The sequence below is a fragment of the Nuphar pumila genome, chromosome 4 (genome assembly GCF_984573655.1).
Source record: "Nuphar pumila chromosome 4, dmNupPumi1.hap1.1, whole genome shotgun sequence".
NCBI classification, from domain to species: Eukaryota; Viridiplantae; Streptophyta; class Magnoliopsida; order Nymphaeales; family Nymphaeaceae; genus Nuphar; species Nuphar pumila.
The window spans coordinates 28803133-28811925 of NC_143252.1; the positions used below are offsets into that span (position 1 = coordinate 28803133).

At 38.7% G+C, this 8793-nt stretch overlaps 1 pseudogene; it reads left to right on the plus strand.

The window, feature by feature from the left end:
- The first annotated feature begins 7545 nt into the window (after positions 1-7545).
- Positions 7546-8529, plus strand: LOC149839763 (protein SENSITIVE TO PROTON RHIZOTOXICITY 2 pseudogene; annotated as a pseudogene).
- Positions 8530-8793: the final 264 nt, after the last annotated feature.

Sequence of the window (8793 nt, forward strand, 5' to 3'; positions counted from 1 at the left end):
AATCTGAATCCCAATCCAATTAGGTCAAACCCGATTAAGTTAGGCTCGGTAATGCCTAGATCTGACCCGTTTACATCGTACATCATAAGGCAGTTTTCCATTGATTATCTGCAAGTTTTTATTTACAATTGAAGTTGGTATATGTCTCACTTTTGAAATCCATGCTTACGTTTAGTGATTTCAAGTCTTGTTCTTTGGTTTGATTTGATGGTTTATCACTCCTATTTTGACTTTCACATTTTCAAGATTAGCATTAAAATTGTCAAAGTGTTTGTTTCCAGGGGCGTAGCTAGGATTCATGTGAGGGGGGGGGCAAAAGGGGTGTAGCAAAAAAAAATTTATTTGTGTGATAGTCGGGGGTTCGGGGGGCAGCGCCCCCGAATTTTTTTTTTTTAGATAAAATAAAAATGGCTACAATTATTAATAAAAATCTATTTCATATGGACAAATCAAACTATTTGCTGCAGTCAGGGCTGGGCTAAAAAATGGATAAAAATCTATTTCATATGGAATCAGGGCAGGGCTAGGACTGGACTTTAAAAAAAAAAAAAAATTAACTGTTTGGGGAGGCAGGACTGGGCTACAGCCCAGTCCTGCCCCCCCCCTAGCTACGCCCCTGTTTGTTTCATATATAACTTTTGGATTACTTAAGCCTAAAAAACTACTGTTTAGGTGGGGTTGGCATCAATATTATCAAGGTCGCCACTTCCATCCCATCTCAAAATTCTGCGGCACCGGTTTTGATTTTAACCTTCATTCCTACCTCCATCCCCGTTTCATGTCTTCTATCCCTGATCCAAACGTCGGGAGGCAGAGCGGGGCCCCGTTTCTCCTTGGTCCACTGCTATCATTAAAGGGTATTTTAGCATTATACTAACGGGGATTGGGGATGGGGCAGGACGGGGCGAGGCAAGGCGGGGTGGGGGAAAGCGTAAGTCCATCCCCGCCTCCATTCCGGCACGGATTTTGATTTCAACCTCCATTCTTGTTTCATGTCCTCCATCCCTGATCCAAATGGGTAGGGCGGGGTCTCTTTTCTCTTCAGTCCACTGCCATCCCTAATGTTGTCAGTATCTGTATTGGCCCTGTATCTTTTGACCAACTATTCAGCTGAATAGGCCTATACTCAAGTGAATTGTTCTGAATCAACTAAAAAACAATAGTGTCAATTAAAACAATGGGGAGGGGGTCTGACCATTGAAAAAATGCCTATTAAAACAATATATTTTATAATTGCATAATAACTTGTCGTACTTCACGTTAAATTGAGTGGGTAAGCACTTTGAAACAGACCTAACATGAGGATGTGACACCATGGTTAATTTTCCCATCTTGGTCGGCATAGCCAACCATACTCGTACAGATAAATTGTTAATAAATCCATACAACATTAGCAAAGAAAAAAGCATTAGGACTTTTCAGATCTAACTCATAAATTGTTATATAATCCATACAACATTAGCAAAGAAAAAAAACATTAGGACTTTTCAGACCTAACTCATTTCCATCCTCCACCCCCAACTATGATTAAAACATGTACTAAACAAATAAACATTGATATCTAAAACTCCATTCAATCTCCAGCCTCCAATCACAACTCAAAAATAAAGAAAAAAACAAATAACCAACAAAAAAATGAAAAAGACAAAACTTTTATAACTTGGTTTTTTTATGCAACTATGACCATAGACTTCAATCCATGAGAACAACTAAAATAGTTTGAAGAAGCTAAAGGAAGGTGAAAGAGATTGAAAATGAAAAGAAAAAGTTCTAAAAGTTGAGCTTGAGCTTTGATAGGTATCTAAAAGACATGGTAGTTTTTTTTTTATGCATAAAAGGGGAGAAAAAGAATTCCTTTCTGTTATGTTTCATGGCATGTGTAAGTTTTAAAATAACTCATGGGCTTGTTAAGACCACAATGACCTTATTTATTAATCAACAACCATTCATTAGTTTGATTTAGGTAACATCCATTTACATGAGCATTTCATTAAGGACTAGCTTGGAAACTTGTTCATAATGTTGGGATTGCTTGAACACCCACCCCAGTGGCAGGAGGCCTGAAGTGAAGGTGCTGATCCCTTCGTCCCAGGTTTGACTCGCACCGGGTGTGCGGGTGCCTTTAACTGGTGGGCTCTGTAAGGGCTTGGGTGTCGGTGACCCCACCCAGGGTTTACCTTATATGGGGCAGGCCCATCGATGAGGGTTTATTGTCATAAAAAAATGTTGGGATGACTTGACAGGTGGGTTTATCCATGATGCTAGTTATTTAAAATTGTGATCTAAAAACAAAAGCTCAAGTAGCAGTCATTTACCCTTTATAAGGCCCTAGCATAAGCCCCTTCTTCTTTATATATATATATATATATATATATATATATATATATATATATATATAGAGAGAGAGAGAGAGAGAGAGAGAGAGAGAGAGTAATGTGTATCTTCCAAGCCATTTACTTAGCAGACAGCCCCAGACCTTTTAAAAAAACATATTTGTGAAGTTTTTTGCTTAGTCCAAACCTGTAGATGTATTTATGGTTGCTTATTTACAAAAAAAAAACATGCTTTGGATCAAATCAATTTAACAAAATTTTTGTATTTGTAGTTAATCAAGTTTTTTGTTTGAAAGGCAAGCAACGTACCACTGGGTTTTGAATCCGCAATGTTCCACCATAAGGAGACGTGCACTGACAGCTCATATCAACCATGCGGAGCCCCGTTGGTAGTTAATCAAGTTTTTGGTGCAATATATACAATTGATTTTTTTATTGAGTTAAAAATAAATATAAACATAAAAAATACTTCAACTAATACATGTTTTCTACTAAATAAAGCACACATACCACATCAATAAGTTTAGATTAAACAAAAAATACATGCAAAAAAAATCAATGCCTACAATGTACCGAATTTTCAACTCTCAAAAAATCATATTTTTTTGTCAAAAGATACAATAAAAAATTAAAGGTTGATTCTTACTATTTTTAGCATGCTGAACACATCCATGGTGTTAGATTTGATCAAAACAATTTCTCCCTATGAGTTCAAACTAAGAGGTTTCTTACCAGAGTATATATATAATGAAGATATAGAACTATTGAATTATTGAATTAGATTAGTTTAAGCACATGACGGGCTGGTTATAAAAAAAAAACCCTCGGAACTCCTAACTCTTTAGGCCATATGCCTAGGCCTATCAAGATCTAGATGGTTGAAACCAGAATAAATTTCACAATTCTACTAGATTTGAGAAGTGGGAACTACTGAATGGTTTTATAATTAAATTGCTAACTTGATGAATGCTTTCTTCACCATAAAGTATGGACCTTATTTTAATAAGTTCAGAGATTAATTTATACCCCAATTGAAAAATTGCATAGATGAACTAAATGCAATATAAGAACAATAATAACAGACGAATGATAAACATTTTTTTATAGGCAAAATCACTTTTGTTTTCAGAATATATAAAAGGAACAATTACATATATATATATATATATATATATATATATATATATATATATATATAAGTGAAAAGATACTTCTATTTTCATTATCTTTTTCTATCAAGAACTAAAGTGTTCAAACTAAACAATGTCATGAGTTTGAGTGGGCATCCCTTCTCATATGTCCTAAGCGATCTGATGGAAGGTTCTACATTCAAAAAGAGCAATGAGTAAAGAGAAGGTTGAGGCCCCAAATCCTTTGTCAACTACCTTTGAGTGTTTTTTTATGAAACTGCATATGGGATCAAAGACAATAGGACCAAAATCCTATCTTTGGAAATAAAAGGTATTTAAAAAATATTTTTCTTAAAAACCAATTTCTTTTAAAACAAATGTTTTTTCGCTAGTACAAGACCAGACCGTTCCTGCCCAAATTGGGGGGGATAGTCCAACCAATGTTGAGACTTTCTAAAAAAATTGATCTTCTAAAGTCTACTTAAAGCACCTTAAGCCTAGAGTAGTGAACCCACCCCCAGGCTCAAACAAAATGGAGACAATGTATGCAAATTAGTGCAAAGTGGGCAGGAAAACAAAATCACAATAAAGTAATAACAAGAAGAGTAAAGAGAATACTTACTCGAACTTTATGAAGCCCTAGCCCTCATTAGTTGCGCTGGCAAAGTCTTCCTACTCAACGGTGAGCTGAAAATCTGACAGAGGAATCTTACTTTAACTAGGATCCTATGTGAGAAAGGGCATTCCCAGTAGGAAAAAGTACTCTACTAGCTTAGGAAAATAAAACCTATGCTAAACAAGAGTAGCAAACTTAGATTTTTCTCACAAACAATGTGAGAAAATACCAAGCGAGAAAGCGGCAAGCAGACTACCCAAGAAAGGTAGAGAATTGGACACTCTACTTTATTTTCTCAAGCTTGGTGGTCAACTAAGTGAGAAATCTAGCGTAAGAAAGCTATCCTGCCGTACCTATGGTCATCACCTTAGAGGCATAAAACTTCGAGGTTTGGACTCTTGCCCCCAAGGCCTATGCCGGCTGTTGGTTTATGCAAGGGGTGAGACCCATAAACCAATGGGGGGCTCCACTTGTCTGTTAGGAGCAGCTAGTGCACGTCACCTTGTGTTGGGACGTTGTAAGTTCGAATCCCAATAGTATCAATGCACGTCTCGTAGGCAAGGCCCAATCCCATTGTGCCAAACCCTTTGGGGCTTGCCTTAAGTAGTTTTACTTGTTATAAAAAAGAAACAAGAATGACTCCCTTTCTCACTTTCAAGTCGGTTTATCCAATGCTACATCCACATCATGGTCACAAATCTTGTTTTCAGAAAAATGTTGAGGGAAAATCTAGTGATTTTTGAAAAAAAAAAGCAAAAAATATAAATGGTACCAAAAACTAGGGAAAAAGTGCTTTTATCATGTTAATTATCAGGTTAAAACCCCTTTATTTTCAAAGTAAGCGATATTTAAAAAAAAACACATTTTGTGGGTATAATCTCTTGCGATATTTTAAAAAAGTTGGTGATATCGGTGACCATGATCGAAACTGCTCCTGGCCTCCACGCCCATTTCCCATGACATATGACAGTACAAGTGACTGATACTATGATGAGGAAGTTTTTATTATTATTGTTTTTTAATTGTATAAATTAGATGAAGACAAGGATTGATGAAGTGAAAGATACACTGGACCAGCCTGGCACTTAATAGTTCTGTTCATGTTTTGAAGTTTGCTACTCAAAGCTGCCATTGCCAGTCAGGTTAGTTTGATGGCAAAATGCCTGACCGCATCCCCAGACATGAACATTTAGGTTAGTTTGGTGTCATAATTGTCTGATGGAGTTAGTAGGTGGCACATATATATAAATATATACAATCACTAGATATAAGAAATTTTTATACATTTTTTAATTCTTTTCTCTTTAATTTAACCCTACAAATGTAATCTGCATGCTTAGTTTTATAAGAACCAGCTTTTGAATAGTCACATATTAATGTATAAATGAGATTTCTTTAAAGCTTTAGCTCATACTTTTTATAAATCTTCAAGCATTCAAAAATCATATTTTTTTTATAAAAAATACACGACCCAATGGTATAGAACCACTATATATATATATATATATATATATATATATATATATATATATATATATATATATATATATATATATAAACTTTGTTTGCTTTGCACCAACATGAACCGTTCGATCTAAGATAAACGGCTCCTGCGTAGTTTCTTTTCTTTCCCCTTTCTCCTACCACCATCGGCTTCCCTTCTTTTTCCTTTCCACCTTCACCACCGGCCTCCATGCCGCCGTCCCTTTCCTGCCGCTCCTTCTCCGCCACCTTTTCCTGCCGCCCCTTCACCAGCCTCCACCACCACCACCACCACCACCACCACCACCACCACCACCACCACCACCATTCCTCTTCGCCTTCCACCCAACACTATGCCACAGACCCCACCTCCAATACCATGCCACCGACCACTGTTATCTCCTTCCCCACCTCCCACCGCACCTTCCTCGTCTCTCTGCCAACCACCGCCCCTTCCTTCACATCTCCTCCAATCTGCAGAGGACTTTGGATTCCTTGCTAAATGATGTTTCCCCTCCCACCGCCCCTTCCAACATCGTTTCCCCCACCCCCTTTGGCCACTGCCGCCACCCCCTCGCTGATTTCCTCCCCAACTGCCTCCCGCTTTTTCCGGATCCGCCTCCCGCCTCCATGGATGGTGATCCTCCGAACGTCCGATCTTAGATCGTATGGCTCCTGTTGATGCAAACTTGCAAACACAATTTGTCGGATATATTAGCATTAGATTTTATTTTTTGAGATGGTGAAAAATCTACGGCTCACAATTCATGATAAAGAAAAATATCACAGACCATCAAATTAGGAGCGAGTCCATAAGCATTTCACTGCATGTAAGAATAATAATCAACATCACTCCATATATCATGGCCTAACCCTAAGAATGAGTCTATATATGTAGCAAAGCTTATTGATAAGAGGCTTAAACCAATTTCCTGATAAGAGGAGGCTAGTCAAAACCCGGTGAGTCCTATTGGATGAAGGCTCCTTTGGACATGGCCCCCCAAGCCTTCAACATAGGCAGTGATGACCAATGTGGTTGATGATGTGGTGCATAAATGACATGAAAATATTAGTAACACTGTTCATGCATAAATATATCAATAATAATTATATATGATGCTAGCAGAACGTAAAATTGTGACACTATGAGGCACTCAAAATAATTTCATTCAATTTCAGGATTAAAGAAGCATACAAGAATGTATGGGAGTGATGAGATATCACCCACCACCAGGTACAAAGCAACAGTCTAAAACCAAGGAAGCCAAAAAATCAGAACACAGAAAAAACAGAACAGTATAGTATAACAGATCGGAATCAGATCAGGACAAAGAATGGGCATCCCATACAACTAGGTTTTAGAACACCGATTTGTTCGTATCAATCCACCGTATGTCCTTGCCCGGCTATTTCCTAAGCACCCTGCTGCAAATTTCCCATTTCAGGTGAAGAAAAAGGTGATCCGGACTGTGTTTCAAACCCCCTGAAAATACCATCATTACGCTCAAACCAAATGAGCTTCCAAGCCGGCAACCACCAAACCCACCATACAAATCTCCACTCCTTGCCACGATGATTTAGGTGATCCTCTACCAGCACCTGTTTAGGAAAGAGTAGTTCGTCCCAGGTGATATTAAGATCTTCCCAAGCAATATGCCTCGAAGTTTTTAAGGAACAGTCCCAAAAGAGGCGCTGAAGGGTTTCCTCGTGACATAGGCACAATGCCAAAGAAGGGGATTCCGATCTGAGGGGACTATGCTGAAAGGGACATTGAAGAGGTACTCAAAAAATTATATTATATATTTTGAGACAATGGCAAATTCTTTTAATACTTAGCCTGCTTTCTTTTGTCGATGGTTTTAACTAGGCCGCACGTTCCGGGGAAGGTTTTTCGAGGGTCCAGTATTCGACTTATATGTACCACTCTTGGGAGTCATTGACACATGAGAGAGAGAGAGAGAGAGAGAGAGAGAGAGAGAGAGAGATGGAGAAGCAAGAGTTCTTCTACAACCTTTCTATTCTCCATGACAAAATTCAACAAGTTCAGGCATTGATTCAGCTCTTGCTATCACCCCAAGCACCAATACACCAACAAGGATCAATTGCTTCAAAGGTTGGGAGCATCATGCAAGAGGTGGTCTTTACAACATCATCCATGATGACCATCTGCCAGAACAATATTGGCTTGGACCCCACAAAATTTCAGGGTGTTCCAAGGCTAGCTGAAGGGTTGCCAGGGGGACTTGGTCATGCTAGAGCCCCTAACAAGAGCAGCTCTCTAGAAGGTGATGAGTGGGTCTTGATGAAGGATAGTGTCCATTTAGATGATCCCTTAAATGGGTTGATCTTAGATATCTTTAATGATCTTCCTCAAGTAAACCATGGTGGTCATACTGGCTTGAGATTCCATAGGGAGAAGATTGGAGCTCTTGAGAAACCCTCTTGTGAAATTATTGAACTGAGCCCAGCTGATCTGTTGGCTGAGTTCACCCACTACTGCCACATATGTGGCAAGGGCTTCAAAAGGGGTGCAAACCTAAGGATGCATATGAGAGCCCATGGAGATGAATACAAGACCAATGCTGCATTGGTAAGGCCTAAGACCAACACCAATGGCCTAGACAAGGATCAAGACTCACCCATGCCTAGAAAATACTCTTGCCCACATGAAGGGTGCAGGTGGAACAAGAACCATGCAAAATTCCAACCTCTGAAATCAATGATATGTGTGAAGAACCACTACAAGAGAAGCCACTGCCCTAAGGTCTATATGTGCAAGGGGTGCAATAGTAAGAAGTTTTCTGTGCTGGCTGATCTGAGAACTCATGAGAAACACTGTGGGGATCTCAGGTGGCAGTGCTCCTGTGGGACAAGCTTCTCTAGAAAGGATAAACTTCTAGGGCATGTGGCCTTGTTCAAGGATCACACTCCCTTTGTGAGGTGCTCTACATTGGGAAGGAAAGCTTGACAACAAGGTAGCAATCACCACTTAAGTGCTTAACTTGGACATATTTGCAGATTGGTTATCCTATAAATAAGTGAATCAATCAATTAAACATGAGGTCAGTTTGTAGGATACTATCAGCATATAGAAAAAAAAGTTTACATTTTCAAGAGGTATCTTTGTAAAGTAGGATTATAAATATAGGTGTGGCTATGTCAATATTATGTGGATAACCATGGAAAATAGAAAGTTGAATTTTTACATGGTGCATATATGAAACCCCTCATG